The sequence below is a fragment of the Zosterops lateralis genome (assembly GCF_965231275.1).
Source record: "Zosterops lateralis genome assembly, chromosome: 2".
In the NCBI taxonomy this organism is placed as follows: domain Eukaryota; kingdom Metazoa; phylum Chordata; class Aves; order Passeriformes; family Zosteropidae; genus Zosterops; species Zosterops lateralis.
Genome location: NC_139763.1, coordinates 102,207,217 through 102,228,522, shown reverse-complemented (window position 1 = coordinate 102,228,522; position 21,306 = coordinate 102,207,217). Strand labels below are relative to the sequence as shown.

Below are 21,306 nucleotides of genomic sequence, written 5' to 3'. Positions count from 1 at the left end.
CTCTCCAGCTTCCCGTCTTTCCTTGCTACAAGCAGCAAGGCTGAGGAGGAGCCCTCATCCCCTTCCCTCCTGTTGCCAGGAACCACTTTAAATAATCCACATCTGCTGGAGGATTTGAACCTGCACTCAAACTTTTGGGAAGATGGCTGGCCCTTGTGCCCACCTGGGATCACTGGAGCTGCTGCCACTGTATCACCTGGACCCTCTTTGGTACCACCAGGCTGTGGTTTGGGGATGGATGGCCACCCTCCTGAGGCTGATGCTGCCAAAAGCCAGCCAGGGCACCACAGGGATGTAACTTCCCACTGCCCCAGAGGAGAGGGAGGCAGCCACCGGCCAACAGGAATTGTCACAGGCAGCAGGAGAGGTGGAGAGGATTCTTCCCTCGGGGGGAGAACACGCCTGGTTTCATGCAGAAGTGGACTTGGCAAGCCTGACCTACATTTTGGATGGCTCTGGTGCAGCAGACTGGAAACTCAGTGGCAGCTCAAGATTTAAAAAAAAAACAACAAAAAAACCCCAAAAGTGGGGCAGGCTTTTGTTGGATTACAGAAACGATTAGCATGAAACACGATTCTGTGTCTTATTTAATTGCATTAATTGAATGTTCCTCCCTCATGTTTTGTATTCAAGACGCTGCTGGATGTTGCATGGAAAACAGCCACACGGAGTTGAATGTTTAGCCTAGCAGGGAGAGAAAGGTTGAGATTTATTTTTACTCTGAAAATATAAGAATATATCTGGAATGAGCCCATACGTTGGACGCTCCCACTAAAACCAGAAGCAGCTAAAGAATGAAAAGTGCCAATATTTGAGTTTTCATTGTTAGTTCCCAAGATATTGAAATGCAAGATTAAGGCAAATTGCTCCTTCTTTGGACACAGCCAGCTCATCTCTGTGCTGCTGTGGTTTGCAAAGCCTCAGGCTTTAAATAAAGGGAGAGGGATGGATGCAGACATCAAGGAGCATCTTGGAAAGGAAAAAAAATCAGGAGAGCTTCAAATGCTGGGCAGCCTGAAGTCTGTGATCTTAAGAAGCACCCCGGCTGTTCTCAGGGGAAGTTGTCTCTTTTGAAAGCCAGTGATGTTTTCTGCTCCTTCCTCCCCCCAGTTCTTCCCAAAGAAAAGCAGTGCTGAGTGGAGGTGGGGACTGCTCGCTCCAGCACAAAGATTTCAAAAGGACGGGATGCTGACATCCTGAAGGGAAAAACAAAACCCGTGGGACGCTTCCTCCTCACCATTGAAAAGGTATTTATTTGGGACTCGGAGAGCCTCTTGTCTCTCCCTTTGTCTGCAGCTGGAGAGGGGCCGGGGCTCAGCGCTGAGCTCCTTTGCTGGGGAAGGCAGTAATTGCTTTTCCAGCTGGATTGCCCGGCAGCATCCCCTGCTCTTCCCAAGCCCCCTGCGAACGAGGAGACTTTATGGAGCCCTTCATGGTCCATTTGTTTGCACGCCCCAGGCCCGGAGTCACTCAGAGAAGGGCTGGGACATCGACACGGCCCTGGCAGGTGTCTGACAGCAACTCGGGAAGAATTCCAGGTGCCTTTGCAGGGCCGGTGTCATTCCCCTTTGGACTCGTCTGTTGATGCTCAAACACTTGGCTGAAATTTCTGGACCGAGCTCGCTCAGCACTGCAAACCTTAGGGACAGGGCGTGGATTCTGGGGAGAAAACACAGCGTTTGACTGGAGGAAGAGCTTTAGTGTCCAAATGAATGATGAGACAGAGGGACAGGAGGAAGGAGAGGTGTGGTAGGACACAAGGGGAACACGGTTCTCCCCAGGGGTTTCCTCTGCTGCTGGGCCTGGCAGGCAGGACACACACACAGGTTTCCCTCATTTTCACTCCATAAAAGAAGTTCTGCCACGGGGGCTGTTGAGGATTGTCTCCAAGGAGAAATGGAATATTTTCCTTATGGTGAACCACAAGAGAATGTTACTACATCCTGCTTCTTATGGCTTATAAATAGAAGGAGGGAAGGAATGACTGGTTGACTGTTTGACCTCAGTTTGAGAGGAAGAAACCCCAGGAACTCACCCCATTAAGCACAGAGGAAAATGGCACCGATCTGGCACCTTAATTATATGCTAATGACATCTGACCAGGAAGAAAAGCTTCAGACGTCTGAAGGAAAAATACCTGACTGAAAAGGGATTGTGCGTGCTCACAGGCTCTTTCTGACAGCTATTCCTTTTTTTTTTTTTTTTTTTTTTTTTTTTTTTTTTTTTTTTTTTTTTTTAATAGCATTTAAGAAACAAAACAAAAAGAGCAGACTGAAGAACCAGGTAAACCTTTGACATTTGTGCTTGATTTTCAGCCCCTGAGCACGAACTGAAAACAAAACAATCCTGCTGCAGAGAGGTCTGTCAAATGTACAGACTTTCAGTGACCCTTCTGTTCATAATGTTTTTCTGATTCACTTTTAGCTAAGATTGCAAATGGTCTTCACCCATCACCTTCTGGTGAACTTGTCTGCAAAATACTTATTATTTTCCTATAAATTTATTTGCTCCACCTGGATTAAAAAAAAAATCAACTAATACAAATATATAGCAAGTTTAATGAAAGTATCCCCAGATATGCAACCCAAGTATCTGTTATGATTTTTTTCTTTACTTGCTGGTTTGTTTGAATTATTATTTCCCAAGGACTTTGCATTACACCTGGATGCTTCCAGAACCCTCCACTCATAGCAGAAGCTGATGATGACAGTTTTACTAATTCACGTTTATATCCATTCTCACATGGTGCATTTTTTGGGACTGAAATTTGGGACTGAAAAAGCCCCAACCAAAACCAGCTCAAGAACAACTATTGAATTGCTGTTTTGCTTTTCATTAGATGGGGTCTATAATCCTCAGCAAAGGCTATGAGACAATCCCTTCAGGTTTTATTTCAGATTCGGGAAATGGTACTTGTACAGTACTAATACTTGCACAATAATCTGAGGTTTGTTTTCTCCTTCGGGGCATTAATTGGGTTAACCAGATTTCACTTCTTAATTGGATAAAAAAAAAGTTCTAAATCATAAATTATACTGAAAATATCAGCCTCATGCTTGTCACTGGCAATAGCAGTCATGGGACACAGCAGCAGGATTTTGAAATCACACAAAAAGGAGTTTGCTTTTTTACCTTGACCTGTGGGCAGAAGCAAAACCCCATTGAAGTTAGCTGAGGTGCATCAGCTTTACTTTGAGACAGAGTAGCCAAATCCTTCCATTACTGGGGTTCACCTCGGCAGGTTGGTTTGAGGATGAAACAGGACTGGGTCCTCTCAGGGCTGTCAGCTTTTGTCTGGCAAAGAAAGGTTCCCCTTCTGTACCTTCTCATACTGGGATGGTTTTGTGAGGGGATTTGCCAAACACAAGGCTGCTCTCAGAGGTGCCACTCTGCTCTGCTCCACTGCTGCTTGCCTCTGCTCCATCTCCATCCTTGTCTGGGGGCTGGGACACAAACGTATTCAGCAGTGTGTGCAGAGCCAGGCATTTTCCTCCCTCTCTAGGGTGGGATTCTTCTCCTGATTTCAAGCTCAAGGACAGGTAAAAGGGACAGAGAGTTGTTTTAGGAGTGAGGACACATGGTGCCAGCAGCCCTGCTGGCTCAGCCAAGCATGCCAGGGGTCGGGATGGCAATGAGACATTTGCTCTGGGAAATTCATCTTCAGTCAGGCACCATCAGCCTTTTGTAAAAGAAAAATGCTTTTAACCCCTCCCAGACCTCACAGCAAGTTTCTCTGCCTGGGCAAGCATTGGAGGTGTCTCTGAGCTTTCACACATCTGGAAGCATGTGGCTGTGCATGAAAACGTGGCTGCACACACAGGCTGGATCAGAGAGAGGGAACAAACTGCTTTTGGGGCAGCTGGAGTCCCTGGGAGTGGGAATGAACAACAGGAGCTCCCATTCCATGGAAGCAGGCAGGAGGGTCAGGAAAGCTCTCCTCAAGTGGCTGCTGAGCCCTTCAGCTCACACAGCAGCACTGAACACTCCACTCCCTGCTCACCTCTGCTCCATGGAGCTGCTAACTCTTTCCAGATGAAGGGTGCTTATTTAGCTTATTGATTAAACCAGCTTGCTGCCACTGACAGGAACCTCACATTTTCCAGAGAGACAGATAGGAGACATGAGAACTGGCTGTGGTTCCCCTGTGCCCCTCTTTCCAGAGGGAATAACTGTGCTTTGTGACCAGGCTTGTGTTACACCAGGCTCTGCAGCTCCAGGACCGTGAGCCTGGAGAGGAAATGAAAGCAAGTTCTGCTTGAGGAAGACCCTTAGAACTTGGGTGGCTGTTTCTTTTTTTATTTTTTTTCAATGTGAAATTATTAATTTCCTTTAGTATGGAAACTGAGATGGCATCAGAGAATACAGCCACTGAATCAGCGTGACTTATTAAAATCTTTAATTACTTTTGCTGCATTGATGTGATGTGATGCACTAAACAAAAGGCTTTGGGCTTGAATAGAAGAGAACATGGGCCACAAACCCAAACACACAGTATAAAAACTGCAGGATGTCTCATGGAGCACAGCTCTCGATCCCCACTCCCTCTGCTGATGCTGCAGCAGCTCCAGCTGCTCCATATCCCACATCACACCCACAGCAGAGGAAATCTGTCATGTGCTGCAGCTCCTCTGTGGCTCTATGGGTCCAGAATGTATAATAATTTAATTCTGCCCACTTTTCCCTCAGTAGGACACTACATAATTTCCTCGCTGCACTGCTGAGTTTCACAAAGCCCTCAGTTACCTCGGAGACTCCTGAAACCTGGCTGAAATTCCCATCAAAAGTTCCTGCAGGGAGAAACAAATCAACAGGCAGACAGATGAGCCCATCTCCATGAGTAAAGCCAAATAAATCCCTCTGCAGGACTGGCACAGCCAGGAGGAGACCCAAAACTGTGTGATAAGGCAGGGCCACCACTCTCCTGTGAACCAACCACCCTTGCACTTCCAGAGGGAGGCCCTGGGGTTGCTGCAGACAAAAGTCTGGAAGGAAATTGCCTCCTTGTTCCCTCCTGATAGGAGAGTTAACCTCGGGGAACACCCAGCTGGAAGCTGTACATTTGGAACACGCTCCGTTCTGCTAAGAAAACATCCAAGGGAGGACATCTTTCCTGCAGCTTGGAGCAGCTCCAGCAGCCTGATGAGACATGACGGCTGCGATCTACAAAAGATCCCAGAGGAGAAGAGAGCTCGTGCTGCTCTCCCTGCTGACTGACACGTGGCACGGGGCGCTGCACATCTCCTCGGGCTCCTGGGAGCTTCCAAGGCTTCTCAGCACACCAAGCAGAGGGACAGCAAGCAATTTCTTGGCTGTGTGATGCCAGTTTATCTGTAATGCATCTAATTCTCGGAGTGTCCTCATTTCTTTTTCCCCAGGAAGGAAGGAAGGGAGTTAGGGCCATGCCAGAAAACCAGAGTGCACGAGATGATTGAATTAGTAAGCAGCTTCAAAGTTCACTTCAGCAGCAGACTCACAGTGCTTGATCTTTGCTCCTCTGCCACCACTGGCAATATCCCCACTAGATTTGGTGACAGCAGGAGCAGAGCTTTAGAGCTGACACCTCAGAAATCTCTGACCTAAGTTACCATAAGAAAACAGGGACAAGCCTATGGAAAGACAGAATTAACCCAGGTTAAACTGAGCAAAACACACAGCACAGCAGAGAGAAGCGACTGAAGGCACTGCACTGTTCAATGCTGATGGAAATTAGGTAAGTTTTAGTGAAGTTTCACACAGGGTATTTGAAAGTTTTGGCACTCTCCCTCCTGTCCTTCTGTGTGTTTTCACCAGCATCAATGCGACCTCTGGTAAAGCAGCCTCAGGATGTCCCAGTCAGGCTCAGGGATCCATACTCAAGAATTTCAGTTCTCCTCCCTGCAGATACAGCAGCCAGCTGTGTGCTCCCAAATGAAGTGAGGCTGTTCACTGACAGCCCTTCCATGGCATTGTCTGTTATCAAAGCTAGTATTCATTTCTTCCAAGCAGAGCATGAAAAAAAAAAAAAAAAAACCAAAACAGAGCCATCTTCAAGGAGAAGGATGTGATCATCCCCCACCCAAAAAACTGTCCTGTGTCATCAGGACAGACAATTTTCTTCAGAGGAAAAGGCAGCATTTCAGAGGCACTACAGCTCCTGAGACAAATATCCTGGAGTATACTTGAGAAACAAAAGAGGAAGCAGAAACTAGGAGGTAACTTTTAGATTAGCATTTTGGATTTGAATAAAACCTCACCAGCAGATTCAGTATCTCCTGCCCTGTGTGGTGACAGCCACTTCCTCAGTTGGCTTTCCAAGATGTTAAAAAAAAAAAAAATCGGGAAAACAGTGTGATTTTCCTGGCATTTAAACTATTTGGGGTTTCTGTTTTCTGAGCTATTTGGATTAGATAACAACCCTATCTCAGACTTGTCATTGATTGCTGCTCTCTCTGCTTTGGACAGCTCTGTTCTGTGTCCTGGCAGGGTGATGTGTTTCTGTGTTTCCTGACCAAATTTACACATGTCGTGTTGTTTAATAAACTTTTTAAATTGTGTTTCCTCCTGCCAGTGTTGAAATGGATCTGCCTTATCTGAATGACAGACCCACACAGCCTTGAATTATCTGGGGCCTTGTGGAGCCATTCCTTGCTGACCCAAAGGCTTTTCCTCTCAGCTTGATGGAACATTCTGTTGTTAGAAGCAACAGACTGGCCAGGGTTTTGTCAAGGAAAAGTGCCCTAAAGGGAACATGGTCTCAACACCTTTTGGTGGGTTATTTCTAAATAAAACTTTTGGGGATCGCAGGCACAGCAGTCAAAACTCCAGAGCAGCAAAGGGGTTTGCCAGTGGTGTCCCTGAGCCCAGGGCTGGGTTTGTACCCCAGCTAGGGGGTCAAGTAATGAACAGCCTGGAATTTCACAGCAGCCTGTGAAGGGGGGACTGGCACAGATAAGCCAAGCCCTCTGTGTCCCTGGGGCTGGCTGGGAGATGCTCTAAGAAAAGGTTTTGAAAGCAGCAGCCAGGAAGAGTTTGTGTGTTTGCAAATTGCCTCGAAGCCTTGTTAATCCCTGCTCAAATACGGAGCTTTGTAAATTGATCCCTCCTTTCTCGCCAGCCCCTCTGGCCTGGTGTAAAGCAGAGCTCTATTTAGGCAGAGTTTAAAGAGCAGCCAGCAAAACCCAGCGGGACTTTCAGAGAAACACCAGCTTTCAGGGGTTCACCCTAAATCCATCATTCCCCTCTGGATGTGTGCTGCTCCCAGCTCGAGAAATCGGTGATTTGAAACAGAAAACAATTGAAATGTGAACAATGCAGAGCCCGTTGTTACTCACACAGGAATCACTACGTGAAGTCACTCTGTCCCAGGTACTTTTAAATAGCTCCTCAGTGGGTAGATGTTTTGGTTCTCTCAGGGCTGTCTGAGATTCAGCAGCAGTGTTAATTAGCTGCTGCTGAAGGTTGTGCAGTTTGCCATTCAGCATTTAGGCTCTGGGCTCCATTTCCAGAGTATCACAGTGCCACTGACAACTCAGTTAGGGTCTATTTATAAAAGCTTTAAATAGGCAAGTTTTCATGTTTCCAACCTCACTCTGTAAAGATAAGCGAAATGGTTTGAGTTTCTGTCAAATCATGAAAATTTGCTTCTCGGTATGGCTTAAATGAATGCTTGCTACATTTTATTACTTCTAGAACATGTATCAGAAACAAGAGACAGATGTGGGCTCCCATGCATTCTCAAGATCAGAAAAATCTGTCTTTTGTAGGGTTTTTGGTTTTCACAGAGAGCATCCCAGCAATAATATCACATCATCCCCCAGGAACCTCAGGGAAGGAACGGATGAGAGTCCTGCAGGCTCCTTTGGGGCTCCATCAGAACAATGTTGAGTCCAAACAGATTTTATTCCACAAACATCTTGCTTCCAAGTGGCAAAGCAGAGCAGCCACCAGCCAGCCTGGAAATTCATCCCGAGGAGCAAAGAGGAGGAGAAAGGAAAGCAAAAAAACCGCAGCACTACGTGGTGAAACCCCAAGGTCCTGAGTGAGCAGAGTGAGCTGGAAAATCCTCACTGGCAGTGCTGAGCAGCAGTGAAATAATTCCCTTATGGAGATGTGCCCTCTCCCGGCCTCCCGGGGAACGCCTGCAGGGACACAGGTGGGAAAAGAACCGCACAAAAAATTAGTTTGGGATGTCTCGAGTGACGCAGCTCAACCGAGAGAGGAGACCCAGGTGATGCTGCTCAGGAACATGATGGCATTTCGAAACTCTGGAACAGCTAAACGGCGAGTTAGAAAAGCAAAAATGCACTTCTGGGTTTTTAATTCCTCATCTGAACCTTCTATTTTCTGCACTGAGAGAACTGGGAAGGCTTTTGAGCGGTAAGACAATTCATGGCACTGACAATACACTGCAACTCTGTCCTCCCTTTAAGAGGAACCAAGTGTTCATTTGCAGTGTAAAATTATCATTTCTCACAAATCATAAGGACATTGAGCAAAAAAGTATCTTCAACACTTAGCTCCTTTTGCTATTTCTATCCCATTATTTTTTTTTTCCACTGAGAATTTTGACTGCTTTTCAGCAACTTTCTCTTTTTAATTGTGGAATATATATTTTTTGTGAAGTGTAAGAGACAAGGAACATTATGGAGGAAAAATCTGAGGTAATCTGATGATTATAAAATGAACAATTTGGGCATAAAATCTGAGTTAATCTCTGGGGAGACAATGAAAATTTTGGGGTAAAAATGAGGTAATTAGAAGTCAACAGGTAGTGAAAATTGTCAGGGTAAAATCTGAGGTAATCTCCATGGTAGAGAAAGAATATTTTGAGGTAAAATGAGGTGATCAGTAGTGGAGAAATTGGGAACATTTTGGGGTAAAACTTGCATAGCTTTATAAAGCCACAATGAATATTTCAGAGAGAAAATCTAATGTAATCTGGAGGGGAGAGAATAAACATTCTGGGGATAAGAGTTAATTCTTGGGTCTCTTGGTTATAAAATGTATGTCATGGAAAGTGATTTGGGCTGAGAGTGCATGGGGAACCCTTGAGGTTTGCCTGCTTATGGTTTTGGGGTGCTCTCTGATGCTTTAGAAGAGGTTCTGTGGCGCAACTGCAATGACAAGCAACACACAGGACACTGTTGTCTGCTTGTTTTTAACCTTTCCCATCAGCTGTAAAAGCTTCTTGCTTTGGGATTCATTCCTGCCCCCAGCACGAGCAGGAGCAAACTCTTGTATTGATTTGCCCCGCAGCAGAGGGAGGTCGTGGGAATTTTGAAGCAATTTCTCACTGAACAGACTGGCAAAAGCCAGAAGTGTTCTTCTCTAAATAAATGCTTTTCACTATGGACTGGGGTCTCACTGCCCTCTCCTGGCTGCATTATCCATGTACAGCCCATTCCAGTGAGTGTCTCATCTTCCTCAGATTCTTGTATATAAAATTCCCAGTCAGAATGTTCTGGCCAGCATCTTTTAATTCCAAACATTCTGGAATAGTCGGTTAACTTTCCTTTCTTAGCTCCAATCATTTGCAGAAATCCAGAGGAGCTACTTGGCCTGAACAGCTGCTCAGTGGAGCACTAACCAGGCTGGAAAATCTCTCTGAGGTCTCTGTTGGAGAGTGGGAGAAATGTCCCTCCTGGCTGGGATGTCCTCGGTGGGCAGAGAAATCTGATATTGGCAATATCTGATATTGGCAACGTGTCTTTGTGCTCAGACAGTGGTGCCCCGGGAGGAGGGGGAGCCTTGGCTTCACCTGCACAGCTCAGATGGATGTGACAGAACTGGGGTGGCCTGACAAGGCACAAATAGATTTCTGGGTTGTGAAACGCCTTGAAACCTTCCTCTGTCAGGTTTTAATGGGCTTCTCCTCAAGATTTCCTGTGGTGCAGCATCTCTGGTGTCCCTTATTTTGTCCAAAGTCCAATGGTAAAGGATTGAATAACTGACAAGTGGGGTCTGGGATGAAAATAGTTCTGATAAAAATTAGGCAAAGAATACAGTTTAAAAACTGAATGGCTGAAATAGGCAGGGATGGAAATGCTGGAGAAGGACACTTTTATATCTGATTTGTGTCATCTCTCATGGATAAAACCCCCCTAATGTGCAGTCCTTTTCCCGGGAATGCGGGATCCCAGCCTGGCCCTGCCTCGGTGCTGCCGCCCTGTGGAGAAGCGGGGGCACTGCAGGCCCGCAGGGGCGGGAGCCTCGGGACGGGCGATCCCTTGGGATCCCTTGGGATCAGGGAATTGCTCAGGGGCGCGGGAGCTGCCGCCCGTAATTACAGACTCTTGCAGTGGGGAAGGGAAGGACTTGTTCTGCCGAGCTGCTCTTGGTGAAGCAAGCATGAACAGCCTTAAACTAAAGGAAATTAGAGGGCGCTTCCTCGAACTTTTCAAAGGTAAAGACACAGAAATGTTAGCGAGGATTGGAAAGACTGAAATCTGTCAGGCTTTCTCATTACCCTGGTTGGAATTACAAACTTGTTGACTTTGACTTTTTATGACTTTTTTTTGGAAAATATTTTGATCTTCTCGGTGGATTTTTACTGCCAGCTGAACTTTCAGGCTGATCACTGTATCTTCTCCAACAGTTTTCCATTGGATATTGAAACTCAGTATTATGCACACAAATCTGGGGAAGAAAGAATTACTACCAAGATGATTTTCTATGCCAAAACAGTTTTCTCTCTAGCTGAACTACAGTTTTAGCCTACACACCTTTTCTAGCCACGATAATGAAATAGAAATACCTGTGGTTCAATGACAGTACAAATGTGACTGACAGTACTGAATGAATTAGGATAAATGTAGCAATTTTCTAACCGTATTAGAATGTCCTATTTGGTAATTAATCAGCAAGAGCTAAAATAAGGTATTTCTGTAGCTTTTGTCATCATGGAAAACACACTGACTCTTATGATTGCTATTTTAACCTGCACTCTTATTCCTTACTCATTGTTTTGTTGATTCATTATTAAAAAACCAGCTAAACCAATTGCAGCCATCCCTAAAAATAGACTGCTTAAGCACCAGTGGTATTTACAGGTTGTACTTAGTGTCTTGTTTCTCCATTTCTCTCTCTTTAAAATGGATCTTTGGGGATTTTTTTACATTCTGAGTTTATTGAGAATCACAACTAAGTCACGATAAAGTTCCCCACCCCCCTGATTGTTTTGCAAACCTTAGATTTTGGTTGAATTAATGGAGTTGAATCAGTCAAAAAACAGAAGAAGATGGATGATCACTGGCCAAATAGTTTGAAATTTGCCTTTCTTCCCTGTTAGACTGAAAAAGTGGCTAAACCTGTTATGGGCATTTCTTTTCATTACCTTGGAGAAGGCGGCAACAGGAGCCTCTTGGAAGGGTTATTCCTGTTCATCTTGGCAAAGCAATCAGGGATGAGGCTAGAAGGGAGAGTATAACTGGCTGATTCAAAATATGTAAAAGACATTCAGCACTCTGAAGAAGCTAAAGTTTAAGCAAAAACCTATTTAAAGTCAGCAAAAGAAATTGTTACATGTTTTTATTCTTCTCCTGTCTTCTACACTCATATTCCCCTCAAACAGCAGAAGCTTGAAAATCTAGTTAAATAACTCTCTGAGAATAACTTTCTGATCAGGTAATATAAATTGCTGGGAGAGCTAGAGAAGCACAGCTGTTAATAAATCAGCTAATCATTTATTTAAGACCCCTCTAACCTACACAGATATTTAATATCAAATCTTGAAACACAGGATGAAGAACAGTGAGTGTTAACACCTTCTAGAGTATTTTTTTTTAATTGGTCACAGCTGCGCTCTTTGCATCACAATTTTGGAGTCAAGCTCTGAAAACTCCAGCACTTGTTTGTTTGTTTGTTTCAAGACTGTAAGTCTTTTATGCTGGTGATGTCACTGAGAAACACTACACTGTGTTTAAAAGGGCAACTTTTGTTGTGTGTATTTGTTTATTTATGTATCTACTGAAAAAAAAGATGTGCCTTGTAGAATAGCAAACACATTTTAAATTGCTCTTTGAAGCGTTTTGGCTTACTTTTAATTCCTTCTCAGGCTTTTTGAATGGAATTATTTATTATTCTTGACAGTTGCATCGGTGGGACTATACAGATGTTACTGAGACAGTTGCATGGGGGGACTATACAGATGTTACTGAGAACACAGCTGGAGGAAAATGACCAAAGCTGTCTCGCTGAGATAAAGCTTCACAGATCAATCAGGTTTTCATTGTCAGCAGTGCTGAAGAGGGAAAGCCCCACTTGAGCTTGCTTGGCAGCTCTGAAAGCGGTTACCTGGAAATGGTGCGGTGATGATTGCTGATTTGCACAGGGCTACTGCCAGGAGGATTAAATAGCAAGGGGGTGGTGGGGAGAGGGGGATGAGAGCTGTGCTTTTTCTTCTCAGGAGCATGCCACAGATTATTATGATTATTACCTGCTGCAGAACATCTCCTCCAGCTGCCCCGGCGATGGGGGCATCCCTCCCTAGGATGGCGTTAAAATAACCCAGGGTGCCTTCCTGCTTGTATTCCTTTAAAGTTGCGGTGTGCATGTGTGGAGCTGGCTAGGAAGCCTTGCCCTGCTACTTTCTCTCCTTTTTTTTTTTTTTTTTTTTTTTTTTTTTCCCCTGCTAGGTAATGAAATCTGTCTGGCAAGTGAGGTGTCAGTCTTTATACAGCATAAGTTCCTCTGGGATCTGGCAGCTCGGAGACAGACCTCCTTAACCTTCTGTGAGGAAAAAGAATTTCCTTGGAGGAACAGGTGACTGAGAGAACATGTAGAATTTATGTTGAAATAGTGCATCCTTTAAATTTTTTCCCCCCTTGGGAGTTATGTTGTATTCCTGTTGATGTGAAGAACCTTTTGGCAAAAGTTCCCTGATGCCTAGAGAGAAGGATTTTTTTCCCTTTTCTATGTATCCCAGTTCCAAAGTAGTAAAGAGCAAGCAGAGAAAAGTGCAATAGAACTGTATATGGGATTTATCTTCCTTTTTTTTTTTTTTTTTTTTTTTTTTTTTGGTTATTAAAACAGTGTTTGACAACTACAAGTGGAAAAATAAAAGGAATGGTTTTGCAGCAAGTAGTAGACAGCATCTTGTACAACCACAAATTGAAATATTTTTCAGAATACTTCGGAATGCTCAGGAAAGATGTTGATAAAGTGACACATTTATGTATCACTTTCCAAGGCTTACTGTGTTTCTGTTGTTTGGAGACAGTGAAGGTTATTGTCAGAACATGGAGATTTGATCCCACAACTTCCCACAGATTAGAATGCTGAGTGGGAATTGACAGGTCAGAGGAGGCTTGGAGCACATGTGAGAAATGGGCTTTATTACAGAAACTTCAGTGAGAAGTGATGAATCCAAAGCTCCTAGCATTACTGGTAGTAAGGACAACTGTGCTATTTTCTTATGAGCTGTTTTGGGGAAGATAACCTTTGTGATTCTTCTCTCTCCTAAGGAAGGCTCTGATGTGTCAGGTTGACCAAACATCTGATCAGAAGCAGCTGAAGCCTCTGTGTGGGATGAATTACAGGAGACAGGGCATGAGCATGTGGAACAGCATGGGGAAAATATGAAAAGTGTCTTTATTTACACTCTGTCATTGAGGGTTCCACCCAAAAATCTAGAAGGAGTGAACATAAAAGGTCTAGCACAGTTATAACAAATCTCTTCTGATATTCAGTATTTGGGTAGCTAAAGTACACTGTTCTCTGGTGTTTACTGTATTTTTTGCCTGCCCTCTTTGCTGTGCTAGAGGGTTTTCAGTGCAAGGAAATCCAGAGGTCTTTTGGTCTGGTGAAATCATCACCTTGAACTGACACAGTGTTGGGAGGACATAATAAGTAATCTCACTGATGGGTGTTAGCCCGTTACTCTGGGGATGGGGGTGTGAAGTAAAATTGAGGAAAACAAATACATGAACTGATGGTATCCCAAGGGTATCTGGTTCCTGATGCTTACACAGTGAAGTGTGAGTGGTGATTACAGTTGTACTGCAAATCAGAGCCTGCCAGTCCTGGAGGGGTCTTTTCCTTGCTAGCTTAACTGGTTTAATTTGCCTTTTGCCTTTCATTTTGGAGACTGAAAAAAATCTTGTTTTCATCCACTGTAATGCAATATCACTGAGTAGGGCAAGACCCAACTCTGTTATAAAAAAGGTGTTTTGACTTGTTATGTATCCTTGGTGGACAAAGTGGCACATCCCGAGAACACTTGATGCTAGAAATTTACTGGGGATTCTGAGCCTTTAGTCACTTTATATCTTGATTTGCTTGCATCACTAAAACAAGCATCTGTACCAGGTGTTGTGAACTGAGATGTGTATATTTTGTACTTGTCTTTAATTTAGAACTGGTTCTTTATTTCCATGCTTGTATATGTGTGTTTGTGTTTCTTCTCCTTCAGAAACCCACAGAAGAATGGGAGAGGGGAGGTGAGAACTGCGAACATCATAATGCAAACAAAAGAACAGCTGCAGTTTCAGAGTACTTGAAGCTGTCATTTTTTCCATAGTATTTTCACTTATACACACTTAACTTCACCTGCAGTTAAAAATCTCAGTGTGCCTCACTTTGCCTGATGATCAAGCAGCATTAACACAGACTCTTTAACTCTGTATGGGTAGCAACTGGAAGCAGCACCATATCGACTAAAAGTAGATTTGAACTGATCCTGCTTTTGATTTTCTGATCTCCTTAAGAATCTGTGTAGATGTGTGAGTGTAATAGTGACAGTATATGATTTAATTTCCAAATTTAAACTTTGCAGCTGAAATGGCAGCGATTTCTGGGGGAGCTTTGCATGAAAATCCAGCATGCTCGTCTCTCTGTAATGCAGAAGAAAATGAAGATTGTGGCTTTGTCATAAATTATCTCTGGGATGATATTTATTGATAAGAAGGATGAAATGGGAACTGAAGTGGGAGTAAATGGGTGCATACAGCAATAGTGTGTCTTGGTGCAAGATGAAGGAGTTGAGGACTTGCTCTCATCTAGTCATAGGTGGGAGGCAACAGTAGTGGTCCTGTCATACAATGACAGCACTATTAAGGATAAATCTGGGGTTTTGTTTCTGGATCAAGTATTACGACAGTTGTTTTGTTTCCTGACACTGCTTAGTTAGCTGAGTGTTGTCTTTCCGGAGCTGCCTTGGGCGATGGGAAAATTAATTTAATGTTGTATAATATAACAGTCCTGGTGAAAGATAAGGGCACAACTTGAGCTTACACTGTGCTACATTTTTGGGGATTTTGCATCCTATCAGTTGGAATGTGTATTCTCGAGACAGGTGTCAGAGGGTGACAGGTGCCTGTCACTTTGAGAATAGTGAGTCATCTGAGGCCCTCCATCTTTACTTGCAAAATGTGTAGCCAAGGTTCTCCTTTGGACTGCAAATCAGAGCATCTCATGGCCTCTCTCTGTCAATTTGGGTTAAACCCAACGCTCAGTGTGGAAATATGCTTGAAAGAATTTTGTCACTTTGAAAAATCCGTTGAGTTTTGGTTGTTCCATTAAGAGCATGGAATATCTAAATGTGCTTGGGTTTTACACTTGGGATAAGCACCTTAGTGACTCATCTTCTTTGCATTTGTTACAGGTTAAATATGACTTTCTATATGAAAAAGTGCATGTTTGTTGCTTGGAAGAATGGGCCAGTCCCATTTATCAGAAGATCTATATTACCTTTATTCTTGTTATACTCTTCCTTCTTCCACTGATGCTTTTTTTTGTACACTAAAATTGGCTATGAACTCTGGATTAAGAAACGAGTGGGAGACACTTCAGTTCTTCAACCATTCATGGGAGCAAATGTCTAAAATATCAAAGTTTGTAAGCAAAATACACTTGGAACTTTGACTTCTAGAAAACTCATTTCCTGACTTTTTTATTCCTCTTGAATAGAGTTGAAAATGCTTTGCAAGACATGCTAAATGTCATTCTGCAAACTGTTCTGCTGTCCCAAAAAAGAGAAATTGAGTGCTGCATTTTTTTGTTTCCAAGGGAATTGTGTACTTCTGAGCATTCCTTGAGGGGTTTATTTGCATCTGCAGCCATCACAGTCATGAACACAGTCGCAGATCTAACTTTTGGAGAGAGATATGTAACTGCCAGCCAGTTCCTGGTGATTCAGTGTGGAATTCTTGGTGCAATTTCAGGAGGAAGAAGTGAGAATTGTTATGATGGTGACAGTGGTGTTTCTCTTTGTAGTCTCTTGGGCCCCTTTCCACAGGATCCACGTGATGATGGAATACAGTGAGTACCTGCCATATTTCATAGAATAAAGTCTGGCTGTCTTGGATTCTGTTAGTAATGGAACTTCAGGTTGTGAAAAGCTAATGGTGCTACATCATTCAGCTCTAGGATACCTTCTGCTGGCAAAGGTTGATGTTCTGCTTATAAGAGAGACTTAAGGAAAAACAGGACTATTAGAGGAGTGAGCATCTCTGAGTAGTTTCTTTTTCTTACCATGTCTGTTATGCTGCCCTCATTTGCTGAAAGGTCAAAAGAACTTGGCTGGAAGGTAAAAGTTATTTCTGAGCATAAAACCTCTTGAGGTTTTTTAATATATTTAATTTAACTGTTTTGAGTTAAAATGAAACTTCTATCCCTTTTATTGAGGTAGGCATATTGGAAATATAAATACTGCACATCACAGAGTTGATATGCAACAAATCCTGCTGTAGTTTTTCAGGGCTCTTTACTGAAAACTGGCTTGGAAATGCCCTTAATACTTGTTGTGTTGGCTTTTTTTGCCATTTGCCTTATTCTCTGGGGTCTTTCCCTGTTCATCTCCCACCTCTTCCATGGACACTGGAGCAGCCTATGTGCAGGAACAACAGGGAGTTTTCAGTAGTTGTACTATACTTGCTGAAGGCAGAAGCTGTTTCTTTGTCTCCTATCAAAAATAAGATTGTAGCAGACAAATCAATAGTTCAGCCAGTCAGCTTTTTTGGCTCATAAATTTTCTCTTCATTTGATAGTGCTACTACCTACATACAAAGCAGGACTGTGTGATAGATCTTAATTTCATCTTGTTGATGAAACTTGATTGCTAATGATAAGAACTTCCAGCATAGGTTTTTGTTGATTTTAAACCAAAGCATCTAATGCCAAACTGGCTATAAATAGGCGAAGTAGTAAGCATTTATGACATTCTGTGCTTACAGCATATTTCTGTTCTTCTCTCCAGGTAATTTTGAGGAGTATGATGAAGTAACAATCAAAATGATCTTTGCAATTGTCCAGATCATAGGATTCTTCAATTCTATCTGCATTGTGTATGCTTTCATGAACAAGATCTTCAAGAAAATTTTTCCGTCTGCCCTCTGCTTCTGTCTTGTGAGAGACAGCACATCCCCAAGCAGATAGCTTGGAACTCAAGAATGACCATGAGGAGGCAAAAGCCAAGTGCATCTCAGAGAGATCCCATGGATTCGGATGAGGAGAGGAGGGAGGCATTCAGTGATGGTAACATTGAAGTCAGGTTCTGTGACTGCCAGCTCCCAAAAGGAATTTGAAAAGGCACCTGGTCCTTTTCAGCTCTGAGCTTACTGTGCACTCTGCAGTAGGGAACGGGCAGTAGCATCACAAGGGGTTGGGAATGGAGAAGTCATTCTTGTTATGATCATTTCAATAAGCCATTTAAAGGAGTTTGCTACTTGCATGCTGAAAGTAGGGGGGGAGATGATGTGTGGACTCTAATAATGTTGGGATAATGGCTGAGAAAATGTAATATTTATTTTGTAATGATGAGGAGTAAAACTTTGGAAAGCAGCATTACTGTATGAAAAAAAAAAAATCTTCCTGAGCTAATTTAGGACTTGTTTGCTCTCTGCTTTAGGTAAACAAAACAACTGCTGCTTGCTCCATTTATTCTGTGTCTGGACTGTACACAGCTGAAGGCTAGAAGACAGGAACTATGGAGAGAATGTGCACCTTTTTGGGACAACTTGGAAGTCTGACATGGGGCTGACATTGTAAGATCTGCTCTCTGCAGCTTTGAGGACAGAGCAGCTTCAGATCTGAGTTCAGCAAAGATGGAGACTGAGATGCAATTCTATTTTAGAAAAAAAGAAAGGGAATATGAAAGAGTTATCCAGACCATGACTCTGAAGAGGTTTGAGGTTTAAGCATTGCATCCATGTTCAGATTTTGTTAACAGGAAGCATATTAGTAATTAACAATGCATGCATAATTACAGTCCTGTTTTTACAGGTTAATTCTTGGGTACAAATTTCAATGCAATTGTACTGCCCTGCAAACTGCATTGTTCTGCTGGAAAATGGAGAAGCTGAAATGCTGTAGGAGAGAATGCAGAGGCAGGAGGTGTGGTCTGTAAACACTCAATTGAACTTCCAGTCATGCTTGGACATGTGACTCTCAGGCTGAAAGGATGGTGTTGCCATTTTCTGGAGGGTTATAAGGGCCTGATCCAGAGCCTCTTGGGACTTCCCAAACGAGTTTCAATGGAATATCATGGTCTTTTGACCAGACACTTCTCTGAAGACATTCCTGTACTTTTCTGTCTGACCATCATCTTCAAAGGGGATTAACTGCTGTCTGAGAACTGGGCCAGTGCTTTGTTATTTTAGGCTTCACAGTAAATTGTGGGGTTGATGTCCATATAAATTTTAAATGCTTTTGCTCTCAGTGAGCCAAACTGCAAAACTGCAAAGGTACGTTTGCAGTTGTGGGACTGGAGGAGAAGTTTGATTTAGACTGGTATGTTGGGATCTGATCCCATAAATGAAGCCTTGAAATACGGAATTTGCCACTCCAGCTATGGTTAGGTTGGATCCTTTAACAGCCTGTAAAATGTCAGTGCTCTTTTCTGCCACCCCTTGCCTCACCTGTGGGACCCTGATGCTGCCTTGGCAGTCAATTTAAGATTTTTTTTTTTACATTGCTACTTTACACTTCATTGTAAATGAAAACTTAGGATAAAATAGCCTTACATAATTTGGAAGTAGTCTGATCCTTCCTCATGGCTACAGATTGCAATGGGTTTGTGACACACTTTATTTACAGATACATGTATTATATTCTATATGATACACTCTTGTGCAATGACAGAAAGTTCCTGACTTGTCCTGAGGGCCAGGAACTAAGAGTTTCATGGGTTATTATCATGGTTTTCCTCAGCAGATCTAAAGTTTAACTGCCTGATGGGTGAGAACTATGTGTTTGGATAGAATCCGTGACAGAAAATGAATTTATTTTAAGCTGTTTATTTATTTGCACTGATAATTTCAGTGATGGTTTTTAACAAGCATTTAACCAAAACTTCCAAGTATCTTATGTTTTTGTTTTGTCTTACCTGCTTCTTCTGTTGTCTCATAAAACGTTGTGTCAATGAATAACCATTGTAGTATCAATTTTATTTTCGTTAAAGTTCCTTTATGGCTTTGTTGGTGCCTTTCTGCACTAGGGGATATCTGCTGTAAACTTCACTTTGTTTAAAAATTCATGTGAGCTTATCTGTGCCTCTTTAGTGATTAAATTCCAGTCTTGTTACAGGTGCCAGCTGCTCCTGTAATCCTCAGAGCTGTGATTTAAAGGACTTTACAGAATAAGGTGAGAAAGGGGGAAAAAAAGTCCAACCTCTAGGGCTTCCTTCTAAAGTAGAAGATAAGTGATAAATGTTTCAGCACAGATTTATGGGGCTATGGTTAGATTAAATAGAAACCAAAATACAAAAGACGATTCTCATACTGTTCTTAATGGTAATTTGATTATTTATGTATTTTTGACAGAGTAGTTGTCTTGAAGCCAGGTAAGGATAAAAGATTGACATAAGCACCACCAGGATTTTGCCCATGTGTTTTAGATCTGTCAGAACTCCAGCTTTGCTGTAGCCAACAAAACGAGTTGCTGTGTTGAATTGTGTCAGTTTCCAGTCCAGGCTGGCAGCCTGTCCCTTGCAGTGGCTTGTGCCCTGTGTGTGGCTGTAGCTGAGTGCTCCAAACCAGGAAAAGCCCTGCTGTCCCTCAGCCTGCCTGGGCTTATTCCCATCTTCCAGCAACAGAATTGCATGGTTCGTCTGATCACAAAAATATTCCTGGCTAATGAATTTATCAGAGAACAGAAAAAATAACCACGCTCATTTCCCTAAACTGAGAATATTTGTCAAACCTGTTGTGTTCTTTGAGGAGAAATATTTCTTGGAGTTTTTTATTATCTTAGTTATGAATTACTTATAATTTCTTTGATAAAATTAAAGAGAAATTTCTTTTGTTGTCAGCAGCAAGGGGCTAAGCCTTTAGGATGCAGTGAGATGATGCCAGGAACTGACAGGCTGATGAAGACAGGAGCCTGAAAAGACAAATTCAACTGAACAGAGACACTGGAAATGGAATGGATGAGGCAAACGTGTCAGATTTGTCAGCTTGTTCAACTGGTACCAGATACAAGGAAAACAGTGAGTAGAAGGGAGCAAACTCTCTCAGTAACTGTAACAGTAGCAATTAAAAAATATCCAGTATCGGCTTGTTCCAAGGAATAACCAATTGCCAATGATTGCCAAAGTAGCAGAGATGTGTGATGTGCCTGTATCCAGGGAGTGAGAGTATAAATTCTCAGCCTGGAGATGTGTTAGATTAGGGTTGATCTGAGTGTTAGAAAAGTTGGGAGAGTTTAGGAACTGTATTCAGAGAGTGGTTTTGTGAACAGAACAGCACCTCATTGCACAAAGCAAAAGGCTGGGAAGAATGGAAGCTGCCCTTTTGGTGCACCTCTCCAGGCGGGAGCAGTGGAAGGGGCCGGGAGCTTTGCGTGCCTGAGGAGACAGGTAAATGTGGATTTAATGCACACTAAAGAGGTGCCATTAGGTAAATCCCTTCAGAAACATTGACATAACAATCTCTTTATTTCTGTCCATACTCAAAGTCCTGCTTTGCTTCTCCAAACTGGCTTCCAGAAGTAGGACTGCTGGACATTCAAGCCATCATGAGCTTCCTCTATTGAAGCTCTAGAGAAGCTGATGGATTATGAAGTCATTTTAAAAGCTCTGGTGTGGTTTGAGATGAAGGGTCACTTGCTGGTTTATTGCAAGAGTTTAATCTCGCCCCAGCTCCTTATCCACATCAGTACAACAACACCTGCTCTGTCAAAAGCAGTAAAACCTGGTTCCTTTCATTACAAAAAATACAGGCTCACAGTCTGACAAGTTAGGCTCACACAATGTTTGTTTTGCTAAAAAAGTGCTGTCCTACAAGCCAGGGTTGTTTTTGAGAAGATTTAAAGGTATTTGCATGTACCTTCTGCATTCATAAAAGAGGAAATCTAGTAGAGATACAAACAAATTACTATAAATTTCATCTGTGCCCT

The 21,306-nt window shown here is 42.9% G+C and overlaps 1 pseudogene across 1 annotated transcript; it reads left to right on the top strand.

The window, feature by feature from the left end:
• The first annotated feature begins 10,104 nt into the window (after positions 1-10,104).
• LOC310906217 (pyroglutamylated RF-amide peptide receptor-like) lies at positions 10,105-17,563 on the top strand (annotated as a pseudogene). Its single transcript has 4 exons — positions 10,105-10,257; positions 15,578-15,807; positions 16,137-16,233; positions 17,171-17,563. The product of its transcript is annotated as a pyroglutamylated RF-amide peptide receptor-like (transcript).
• Positions 17,564-21,306: the final 3,743 nt, after the last annotated feature.